At 52.3% G+C, this 12479-nt stretch overlaps 1 protein-coding gene across 11 annotated transcripts in view; it reads left to right on the forward strand.

The window, feature by feature from the left end:
* The window catches only part of MXRA7 (matrix remodeling associated 7), a 30839-nt gene that overhangs the window by 2841 nt on the left and 15519 nt on the right, over window positions 1-12479 (forward strand). The window lies entirely within an intron of this gene.

The raw sequence follows: 12479 nt of genomic DNA on the forward strand, positions 1-12479 counted from the left end.
CAAAGCTGATTATTGAGAAGGATCCAGAGCCCAGGGAGGCAGTCTTCCGCTGCGGCTGTGGGTCACGGGGAAGCGTCCCCTCGGTGCAGGAGGACCAAGTCGCATGAAGGCCCTCCATGGGCTGGGAGGCTGAACCGGGACTGAAGACACGAGGGCAGAGCAGCCAGGGCGGGGTTGTATTATGAAACCTCTTGTCATTTCTCTCTGCGGGATTAGTGTGGGAGCGGGCAGGGGAGGGGGTGGGCATGCCCCACCCTCACGAAGAATTATGGAGAACAACGTCAAGAACAGGAGCTGGTCCCCTTTAAGCCCAGGAAACAGTGCTTTTTGGGTGCTGAGGTATAGGTTAGGATTTTAGGATTTGCAGGCCTCTTACCTAATGGAGATGTGGATTCTAGCAAGGCTGTGTTGTAGGATACCAAACAGTGGTCACGGGCAAAGGGTCAAGTGTCATTCAGTAGTACTAGAGTCAGATCGCTCTGTCTGTGCCAGGACTCAGACATCCTGGTGCTCGGGCCCTCAGTCTACTCAGAAACGGAGTAGGGACTTCCTATAAGGCAGCTGGCCAATGTCACAGGCAGGGAGACTATTCGAGATTGAAGGAGACTAAAGAGACAGGAAAGACAAATGAAATGCCTGATCATTGATTGGATTCTGGATTTGGGGTGGGGGGGTGGAGCGGGGGTGTGGGGAGCTATAAAGAATATTTAGGAGACTTCCCAGGTGGGCCAGTGGTTAAGACTTCGCCTTCCAGTGCAGGGGGTGCAGGTTCCATCCCTGGTCGGGGAGCTGAGATCCCACATGCCTGGCGGCCAAAAAACCAAAACATAAAACAGGAACAATATTGTAACAAGCTTAATAAGACTTTAAAAAACGAAAAAAGAATATTTTGGAGATAACTGGATCATGTGTCAAATGAATGGTTTATCAGATCATTTTGTTGTATCAATGCTCACTTACTTGAGTGTGATGCCTGCGTTGCGATCATGGAGAAAAATGTCCTTGTTCTTAGGAAGATGCGTGCTGAAACATTTAGGGATAAACCTGTTATGATTCAAATAGTCCCACACACACGCACACAAATCAGTCATGGGTGTGTATGGAGAGAGAGTACAACGATGGGTGGAAAAATGGTAAGGATTGGTGAATCTAGGTGAAAAGGCATATGAGTGTTCATTGTATTATTCTGTCAACTTCTCTGTAGGTTTGGAATTTTCCAACATACAATGTCAGGAAAAAGGAACCCAGTGGGGAATTTCTCAGGAAGCGGCTTGGTTTTTCGGGCACTCTAGGGGTGCTGGTCTAATTGAGCTGCACAGCCTCTGTCTGTCTGCAGCTGGGCCCTGGTTCACCTTATCTGAAGTTATTTTGCTGTTGGGTCCATCTTGTCACCAGCCTTGTCACCGCAGGCCTGCCCCCCGGGAGCTGCAGAGCCCCTAGCCCTCCCAGAATGATCAAGAAGCAGGTAAATCCCATCCCCCATCATCTGTCCTGAGCTTCATTTATTTTTTTTTCTTTATTGTATTTTATTTTCATTTTTTTCTTTTTCGTGTCCTGACCTTCGTGATGTCAGCATGACTCCACTTCTCTGTTCTCTTAACAGAAGCCAGTTTAGCGGAGGCTAACAGATATCTGACAGTTGTTCATACCACTTTGAGTCCGCTTGGGCTGCTATAACAAAGTACCGTAGATTGACTGGTTGAAACAACAGACATTTATTTCTCCCAGTTCTGGAGGCTGAGAGTCCAAGATCAAGGTACTGGCAGATTCGGTTCCTGGTGAGAACCCACTTCCCAGGCAGCTGACAGCTGCCTTTTTGCTGTGTCCTCACACAGCACAGAGGACACTCTGGTGTCTTCCTCTTCTTATAAGGGCCCTAACCTCATCACGGGGGCCCCCACTGTCATGACCTCGTTAAACCTAATTGCCTCCCCTAGGTCCCACCTCCAAGTACCATCACATTGGGGGTTCAGCATATGAATTCTGGGGGATACAAGCAGTCTGTATCAGATCTAGTGATTTTCTGGGGGGGGGGTGGGAAACAGAAATAATCCAAATGTCCATAAATTAGGACATTTGATTAGTAAGCAAATTGGTAGAAATAAGTAAGGAAAAAAGCTGAACACAAAACAGGAATAATGTCTTCACAATCATCACAATGATGTACATCAACTAAACAAGATGACACAGAGGGCTGTAAGCAGAGTTCAATGTTTAGAACTGCAAGAGGGTATGTTTTGTAAAGTTCTTTAAGCTCATAAGTTTTTTTCATATGAGAAAGAAGTTGGGGCTTTCCTAATAGCTAAATTTTGTTCATTCTTTCAGAGACAGAGTCTTGTTTGCACATAGAAAATGTAGCTGTCAGAATTTTTCTACTTAGTGGGAAGACGTAAACTCCTAAAGAACATACCTTAAGAAGAAAGCTGTCTGCCTTCAGAGAGTTAGAAATAAAACATTGAGCGTGTTCACTTTTAGACAGTTTCTTTTTTGTAGTCTTTTCCTTCCCAGACCATCGGCCCAAACCACAGCGTGGGAGGGGTGAGACCAACTTAGACCCTTGGTGGACGTTCTTTTTGAGAAATGCCAAGTCCCTGGTAGCCAGAGCATTTCTGGAACAACCTGAGTCTGACTGCACTTGGCTAAGGACAGATAAATGGAAGAGGGGTCCAGAAACCTCCTCGTATCAGGCCCTGATGCACAGACAGAGCTGTTGGCTGCCATTCTGATTGCCTGCTGCCTGATCAGAACCAAAACAGGAAGCCTGGGATGCTGATAGCAATCATTCCTTCTCTCTTGCCAGGGAGGTGGGCGCATCGGTCACTTTCTCCTGGCCAAGGTGGCTAAAGAATAGCTAATGAGATTAAATAGCCTGAAGGAAGCCCAGTGCAAGAATTCATGGAACTTGCTTATCTAATATTTTTGCCTCTGAATAGCCTTAGGACTTGGGGAAGTCACTTAACCTTGTAGATTTCCCATCTACAAAATGAGGGGGTTGAACTAAAATGATGTCTGATACCTCTGTAACAATCTGGGGTTGTCTGCTTTCTAGTCATCAGCTCTTGTTGCATGGCCTGGGTAGAGTGTGTGTGCGCACACGCTCGTGTTTTTTTTTGTTTTTTTTCTTTGTGTGTTTGTTTTGGCTGCGTTGGGTCTTCATTGCTGTGCACAGGCTTTCTCTAGTTCTGGCGAGCAGGGGCTACTCTTCATTGTGGTGCATGGGCTTATCATTGCGGTGGCTTCTCTGGTTGCAGAGCACGGGCTCTAGGCTTGTGGGCTTCAGTAGTTGTGGCACGCGGGCTCAGTAGTTGTGGCTTGTGGGCCCTAGAGTGCAGGCTCGGTAGTTGTGGCACATGGGCTTAGTTGCTCCGCGGCATGTAGGATCTTCCCGGACCAGGGATAGAACCTGTGTCCCCTGCACTGGCAGGCGGATTCTTAACCACTGTGCCGCCAGGGAAGTCCGTGCTCGTGTTTAATATTTTCAAGTTAGAAATCCTTGCAGACATTGCTAACCCTCTGGACAGTCTGGTTGAGACAACCCTGGGCTTGGTCTCAGCAAGGGCCTAATTCTGTGACCTTGGTATTAATACTCTTTCTCCCGGCCAGATTCTTCCTTGCTGAAGGCTCAGAGTCTGAGATCAACCTCAAGACAAGAAAATACCTCTGGCCCAGTGGCCTCCTATGAAGATCAGTAAACCTACTCCAGGGTCAGACCATTCTTTTGTCTTTATTCCTCATGATCTAAAACTGGTTTCCCTTCCTTGGGTGGAGGCCTCCTCAAGAGATCTTAAATGCTGGCCACCTACATTCTGTTGTTGCCCTTGGAGTTAGTCATGGTCAAAATTCTTCAGCCTGGCTTTCCCCAACACAATGATTTCACTTCTTCTGACTCTCTCAGATCTGATTTGGTCAGTCCTTTAGTTTTCTTCCCTGTCCTTGACCTTCTCTATTAATCCTGAAATGTAGAGACTAGAATTCAACCTAATACTCACTGATTGAGGGTCTGGTAGATGCCTGATTGGTGCTTCAGGGTATTTTTTTTAATGAAGCTTTTGATGTCCTCTAAATCCGATTTATAGGAACAGTGCCAAAAACTGTTAATCTGATAGGATTGAATCTGGCAGGCTGATGTCTGAGCCAGACAGAGTGTGTTTGGGGCTTGTGAATGTGCCCTGGTTGGGAGCTGAGGTCAGAGTCTGGGATGGTCCCTTTGGTCTGGATGTTTGGATACACTGCCCTACAGACCGGCTCCTCATGCCCTGGGGCAGTGTGCAGCTCCTAAATCTCTCTCTCTTTCTCCCTCTCCCCACAACCCTGCCCCTTGAGTCAGCGGCTTAGCAGATACTCTCCTTTGCTCTTTGCTAGAAAAGCTCCTGCCCATGATGTCAAGTGGAGCACTTACATCAGGGCCTGGACCACCACCGCCATCTCCTGGAATACACTGGCCACGATCGGCCTCCTGGTCTATGGCCGATGGTGCCCAAATGTATATACCCAGCCCAGCACCGTCCCAGCTGCCTCCCGGACACCTCCCCTCCGTTGTCTAATGAGCACCGCAGACAGTCATGTCTGATAAGGGTGCCTCATTTCTGTCCCCCTGGCATGCCCTGCACCTCCTCCCCAAGCCCAGTGATCTTCATCCCATGGAGAGTTCTAGCACCACTCCCGCAGCTGCTCAGACCAAGAGCCCACATGTCTTCCTGGTTTTTTCTTTTCCCTCTCCCGCCCACCCGCCGTCACTCCATAAGCCCGTCCTGTCACCCGTGTCTCCAGAAGGCCTCCTGCCTGCTGCCACGTCTGCCCATCTTTCTGGCCACCGCTCCAGCCCAGGGCTCAGCCGGCTGTTCAGTAACCTCGCAAGCGGTCTCCCTGCCTCCAGTGTGTACCCCACCCAAGCCCCACCCCGCAACCAGCGTGCTCTCTGTAACATAGAAGCCTCATCTCCTGTTCTCCTGCTTACAGCCCCCAGTGCCTTCCATCGCTCACAGAATAAACTCCGGGCTCTTACCAGGGCCCCTGAGGCCCAGCAGGACCCTGGGTCTGCCCCTCTGCCTCTTCTCCCAGCTGCCCCGCCCCCTCCACTCAGTGCCCCCCCGCCCCGCCCCACGCCAGGCCTGGTGCTGCCCCTCCCTTGCCTGGCAGACTCTCCCCAGCCTAGATCTTCACAGATTGCTCCTCCTCCCCTTTCAAGTCTCTGTGTCCTTGGCCACCTTGGCGGATATAAATTCCCCCCAGTACATCGTCCCATCCGGCTGGCTTCCTTCTCAGCACTCAGTACGGGCTGAGATCATCTTTTATTTTAGCCTGCATTGTCTGCCGCAGTGGAATGTCAGCACATGAGAACAGGGTCCTTGCGTGCCACGTTCATGGCCACGTCCCCAGCTCCTACAACAGGCCCAGCGGACAAGCGGCACCCAGAATGAGCTTGCTGAATGAATAAGCTGCAATGACAACAAAAAGGAAAGAAAACTCTGTTGGTTCCTGCCGAAAGGCAGGTGCTGCCTCCTCGTAGGACTGCCCTGGGCAGCAGGAGTCTTACTTCTCTTCACGCCCAGGCCTCTAGCCCAGGGCCTTGCCTGTCGCCTGCCTGCAGTGCATCCCTAGAACTGTGTATTATGCCCCGGCGAGGCAGGCAGACGGCTCTGTAAGGTAGTCATCTCTCCAATGCGAGACGTGTTCAAACAGACTGGATAACTAGCAATTCATCAAAGGTTTTATCAACTGGAGTTTTGTACTGGGTAGAAACCATGTTAGATCAGTGGCTTTCTAACATTTTTTAATGCCCCGGATACCTTTTTCCCTCTTTAATCTTATAGGGGAGGAAGCCCAGTGCACAGCGGAAAAGCGGAACTGCTCTGGGTGAGGGTCTCCGCCCCTCCGCCCCTCCCCCTCCTCCTCGCAGTGGTCCCCGCAGCCCCTCCACTCGGCTCCAGGGCTCTGCCGACCGCAGGTAGAATAATAACATGAGCTCAAGACTGTCCAGGTCAGATCCTGTGATCTCAGAGGACCCCATCCAGACAGAGGAAGGAGAGGGGCTCAGGGGTGAACAGCCAAGGACGGATCCTGTGCCTGAGGCTGTGGTCCCAAGGATGACCCTCCGTTCCAGCCCGCCCCCGCACCCCATGGCACGCGTGGTGGCTGGGAGAGGACGGCGCTTGCCAGTAAGCCCTTAGAGACTGACCTCCCTGAGTCTGGAAGCAGGAGAGCTTCGAAAGCCAGGGGGTTGTTTGGATTGAACGTGGCAACCGTCATTATGGGGCTTTGGCAGGAAGAGCGTCATGAAGTCAGCGTTTTAAGCTGTCCTCAGAGCAGATGATTGGCGGAGAGTGGAGTCGAGGACACCGTGCCTGTGAAGGCACTGAGTGATTGAGACAGGAGTGGGGAGAACGATGGGGCTGATCCCAGGCGGCTCTCAAAGGCGGGGAGAGTCCAGAAGTCGGAATAGAAAGGAAACAGCAGGAAATTCCCTGGCGGTCCAGTGGTTAGGACGCCACACTTCCACTGCAGCGAGCTCGGGTTCAGCCCTTGGTCAGGGACCTTAGATCCCGCATGCCGTGTGGCATGGACAAAAGAAAAAAAAAAATCAACATTCCCAAGCCGTGATAGAGTGTCAAGACGCTGTGACTGCAGGGATAAAATGGACACGTTGAGGGGGCCAGTTTGGGACAAGAAGACTTCAGTTTCTTGTCACAGGGGACGTGCCTTGTCCAGCTGCACGTGTGAGTTTAGAGAGCTGGCCTGAGCGGCCTCAGCCTGGAGCGAGGGTGGCTGAGTTGTTTTGATGGTGCGGGCGGAGAGAGCGGCCTGGTCGTGACCTCCGCTGGCCCGTCCTCCCCACCCAGAGCCGGCGCCCCAGGGACTGGCGCCGGCTCTGCTCGCCCCACAGCCGACGTTCCCCTCTGAATGCGGAGGATGAACAGCCTGACTGCCTGATGGAATCCTTCTGGAAGGAGTGCCAGCCATGTCCCGCCCGCTCCCGCCTGAGTGGGAGCCTGGAAGCAGCCCTTGCGCCAGGAAACCCTCTCCGGAGAAGGAGGGGTCAGCTGGCCTGACCCAGGCTGCGGGGCGGCGCACGGGGAACGCTGCGGCCCCCGGAGAGCTTCCTGTTATCTCTGTCGTTGCCTCCTACGGGGGGGGGGGGGGGGAGGGACAGGCCGGCCTCCCCCTCTGCCTGCCTGGTGGGGCCGTGGTCCTCCCTGTCTAAAACCAGTCCGGGCTAACTGGGGGGCGGGGGGGGGGTGCGGCCGTAGCAGAAGGCAGCTCAGGTGGCTGGTCACAGGGTCCAGCCGACCCTATTTGCAGGACTCCAGGGCAGGCCCATCTCCTTAGGCAGACAGACAGACAGACAGACAGACAGCTGTCTCTCTGCCTCTATCTCCCCCCATCTCTGCTCTACTTCAGCCTGTGTATCGGGCCTGGATCAGCCAGGGCAGCCATAAGTGGCGATGCGCTGCCTGTCAGCTATGCATGTGGCCCGTGGGGCCTCTGAGAAGCCTCCTTCCAAGCCCCTGTGTGCCCTACAGCCCCCTCCCATCCCCTCCGCCACCCATCCCCTCTTGGCCTCTGGGGGACTCCGGTCTCGGGCTCCTGGCCTTGGAGAGGCTGTCAGGAGGCCCTCCCTCCACCTGCCTCCATTGGTGGAAAAGCTGAATTAGAAAAGTAGCCCGGAACATGTGAAGTTAGAACTAGTCTCTAACCTGCTGAGACGCTGGTCACTGAGCTGACCGGGGCGGGGTCTCCGTCCCAGGCCTGCTCTGGGGACCAGCCAGGATGACACCAGCTGTCAGTCTCAGAGGGTGTCACCAATTCACAGTTCTCATTAAATTGATTTACTTTCATTAGCACTTGGGGTGTTCGTCTGCTAGGGCTGCCATAACAAAGTACCACAGACTGGGTGGCTTAAACAATAGAAATGTATCTTCTCCAGAACTGTGAGGTCAAGGTGTCGGGGGTCTGGTCTCTCCTGAGGCCTCTCTCCTTGGTTGCACATGCTGCCTTCTTGCTGGGTCCTCACGTGGTTTTTCCTCTGTGTGCAAGCTTCCCTGCTCTCTCTCCGTGTGTCCACATTTCCTCTTATAAGGACACCAGTCAGATTGGATTAGGACCCACCCTAATAACCTCACTGAACTTACCTCTTTGTAGACCCTCTCTCCAGATACAATCATAGTCTGGAGTACTGAGGGTTCGGACCTCAACATATGAACTTGGGGAAGGACACAATGCAGCCCTTAAGGCATGGGTACCGTGCAGCGTTCTCAGGACCAAGGGCATGGACCAGAAATCAACAGTGGTGACGGCCTCTTGTGAGATCTGCAGCCAGCGCTCTGAGCAGCTGCTGGGTGCATCCTGCCTCCAGGCCTGGTCCTGGCTGAGCTGTGGGGCACGGCTGCCCCACTGGCCACAGGAGAGCAAGCCCCAGAGTGGGACTCAGACCCTGAGAGCCCTGAGGGGTCGCCTTGGGCCTTCAAGACTCATTCGGCAAAGACAGAGCTGAGGGCCCAATTCCTTTAGCCTCTCGGAGGTTCAGGCCCTTACATCTCTCAGCGGCGCTTTGAACACCCCCCTCACCTGTGCTTTGAACCTTCCTGCCTCCTGTCTTGCCAGTGCATCCCCACATACTCTCCCAAATGCAGCTCTCATCCTGTTTCTCCCCACTTTGAAGCTTCCGGTCGCTCCTCAGTGTCTTGTCCTGTGTAAGTTCTCTAGTCCGGGCTCTGCATTCCTGGCCTCCCACCCCCTCCCTGCAGTCACACCAAACTCCAAGGAGTCACTGGAAAAGCCGGGATGTTCCAGGCGTGCCCAGCTCTTCTCAGACCCAGGTCAGGATTCTCGTCCCTTCCAAGGCCTCCCCTGCGCCCCTCAGGCTCAGCTGAGCTCCCCTCCTTAGGGCCCCCCACCATCGTGTTGCTTGAATGCATAAGGTATGTACCTGCCAAAGCAGAACTTAAAGATGGGATGTGTTGCGAGCATGTACGCAGGTAAAATCCTTTATCTTTTGGCCGCACTGTGCAGCTTGCGGGATCTTAGTTCCCCAACCAGGGATGGAACCTGGGCCCCAGCAGTGAGAGCGCCAAGTCCTAACCACTGGACCGCCAGGGAGTTCCCAGTCTGCTCTTCCAGACAAAGGCTTCGACAGAGCGGTTCCAGCATTTTGCACACGGTCTCCCTTCATTCTTTTCCTTTGCTGTCGTGCACGCAGCTCACCATCTTGAAGCAGAGAGCACTGGACTGAGGCTAAAGAGTCCCAGCCTCCAGAAGGGTTTCCGTCCTTGTCTCAGTCGCTCTTACACACTTTTTATAAAATAAGGGCAAAATGCAATAAAGAGCGATTTTTTTACTTTTTTTTTTTTTTAAATAATGGAAGGCTTTCCATTATTATGATGTTGTCTAGAAGACCGGTTAGTAACCCAGATAAATGTGAGGCCTTGGGCACCACCCTGGAGCAGCCCCGCCTCCCCACCCCCACTGCTGTGCAGCTGGTGTTTGACAGAGGCAAGAGCCTCCTGGCAGAACGTGAGATGTTCTGGGCTTGCGGAGTGGGATGTGAGTAGACAGTGGCCGTGGTCAGGACTCTGGCTGTCGGTGACAGAAACTGGGCTCAGGTGAGCTTCCGCAGAACCAGGATTTGAGTCGCTCACGTACAGGGGAGGCAGGGGTGGAAAGCCAGGGACTCCGCACCCCGGTGACCCTGGGCAGCTCCCGAGCTCCCAGTTCTGGGACCAGAGGTCCCTTGTGCCCAAGCAGAAGTTGGCCCCTGGGTCACATCCACCTGCCCTGCCCATCGTGGTGTGTGTGGGGGGTGGGGTCTGACTGCCCGACTGGCAGTTCCCACCAGGACCACAGGCTTCAAAGGGCATCTTCTGAAAGAAGGGGGTTTCTGTGCAGACAGAAAACAGTAAATCGCCGATTCAGCAATGTTTTCCAAACTTCATGAAGTCTCAAGTAAGAAATCTATTTGAATTGCATCCCTGTCTGTAAAGTCACAGAAGTTTTATAAAACGGTATCTACATCAACCACACACACACCACTATTTATCTTTAATTTCATATTGGGATACAGGGTCACCCCCAAAGTCTTAGTGTAGTTTTAAGTCTTAATAACTGAAGAAGTGTAAATGCTACAAACCTACAAAATACATCAGTTGAGTATTTACTTATTTAAATTCCTTTTATACTTAGTTTCCTGACATTTGAATGCTGTGTTTTTCATTTTGAGTCTTTGTGAGTGCCGGAATCTGGACGGACGAGCAGGTAGAGGAGTCCTCTCCTGTGGGCGCCTCAGATACCTGGTCGACCTCCCTTGCGGTCACGTCCAGACTGTCACGTGTGCCTCCAGTGCTCATCCGATCACAAGGCTGGACTCACAAAGGCAGTCCCTTTAGCCACTGACCATCCGCCCGTGAGTCGTTTTCCAAAGTCTGAAAATCAGCTAGAGCCACTAGACGGGGGTGTTATATGGATCTGGATAAGAAACGTCAACATATTTAGAATGTAGATAACTAACCTTTCAAATGTCATTTTTTGGTATGTTGGGAGCATTTATGCTTCTGAAGTTATTAAATCTTAAAATCACACTAAGACGTTGGCTGCACAATTTTTAAATACTAGTAGCAACCTCGAAATTGCTTTCGTGACCCACCGATGGGTCATAACCAGTTTAAAAAGTACCACACTTCCAAAGTCAAGTGCACAATCCAAATGTAGACCAGCCTCTCCCCAGGGGGGTGTTGGCAGGTCAACTGATGCCGTGTCCCTTTGGGATAAAGAGGTCTGCCTTGGTTCTTGAATTTACCATCCTGGGTGGCAATTATCTGGGTATATGTCTTTCCTACCGGACTGTGAGTTCCTCCACGAAGGGGCTGTGCTTGCTTTCTTGTTGCTTTTCCTTTAGCCTTTGTGTCCCTCGAACATAGTAGGAGAATTGGCCTACTCTCTAGTCTTGGTATTGGGCTTATTTCTGGGCTCCAGCCCTGATTAATCCGTTTTTCTTTCTTTTTTTAAAGAAAAATACATATAGTAGCGCCAAGCTCGCTGTTCAGAGATCCCTGTGTAGCATTTTAAAAATGCCATTCATGCCTATTATTAGAAAATCCAAATTATACTGAAATGTGTAAGATGGAGAGGAAAGGCCGCCCCTAACCAGCTCCTCTCCCCAAAGGCGGTCGCTGTTACCGGTGTCTTGCGTGTCCTTCTAGAAAACGTTTTCTCTGCATTTATGAGCATATATGTGCACTTCTGTTTTGACATGCACACCAAGAATGTTGCACTCTTCACTCTGTGCTGCTTCTTGCTTCTCCCTTTGGTAATGTATCTCGATGCGCTTTTCACATCTGTACGTTTCGTTGCCTCCTTTTTAATTTTTTTTAAATTTTTAAAATTTTTATTTTTCTGGCTGTGCCGCGTGGCATGTGGGATCTTAGTTCCCTGACCGGAGATCGAACCCGTGCCCCCTGCAGTGGAAGCGTGGAGTCCTAACCACCGGACCACCAGGGAAGTCCCCAGTCACCTCCTTTTTAAGGCAGTGTTGCACAGTATATGCGTGCACTGTAATATATTTAAGCTGTTAATATTTTGGTGAACATATCGACCAAACTGTTTAACTATAATATACTTAACTATACTATATTTAACTCCATGGATGAACATTTAGTTGTTCCCAGTTTTGTCTTGTTCTCCCCTGCACCCAGAGTCCTCGTATAAAAACCTGGATAGATGGTTTTCCAGTCCAGAGCAGATCCCTAGAACTGGGTTTGCTGAGTCAAAGGGGTGTCTCCTTGGTCCCCCAAAGAGGCCTGCCTTCCCCTGCAGCCACAAAGACGCTCTGCTGGGCAAAATCCCGGAGGCGTCTGGACACCCGAGCCCCAGGTGCTGGCCAGCACTCGAGGCAGCGGGCCTCACGTCAGGTGGTGCTGAGCCGGATGTAAACTGCTAAGTGGAGAAGAGCCGGCTCCTGCCTCCGGCCCTGCTCCTCCCGGCGGCATCTTGTGGGGTCCAGCGAGAGAGAAAGTCACAAGAGACTCGAGGCCCTTTGGGTTTGCCACTTATGACCGGCTCTTGGGCTTTTGTGCAAACTTTGCCTCCCAGCTTAGCTCTCTCTGATTTGTTGGGGCGCCTGCCTGCCCGGCTTGCTGAGGCTGCAAACCGCTGGACCCCCCGGCCGGGAGCCTGAAGGCCTGGGTTTGGATTAGTCCCCCGCGCTGCCTCGGCCCCCGTGGGGCAGCTCATTCACGTCTGGGCTCCCCTCTCCTGAACCTGCTGGCTCTGCCTGGTCTGCCGCTGGGCTTCCTCGGGCCTCAGGTCCCCTGGCCCTTCAGTCCCTCAGAGCCGCAGCACCAGCACCTCCCTGTCATCCTCCAACATTCCTGCAAGTTGAAGTCACTCCTGCCTTCCACCGAGGCCATCCCGGGACATTCCTTCCAGCCTTCTGTTTATTTTGTCCGTGTGCGTGGGAGAGAACCAGGCTGAGGGAGGTGGAGCTCCCA

This window comes from Balaenoptera acutorostrata, chromosome 20, assembly GCF_949987535.1.
Source record: "Balaenoptera acutorostrata chromosome 20, mBalAcu1.1, whole genome shotgun sequence".
Lineage (NCBI taxonomy): Eukaryota > Metazoa > Chordata > Mammalia > Artiodactyla > Balaenopteridae > Balaenoptera > Balaenoptera acutorostrata.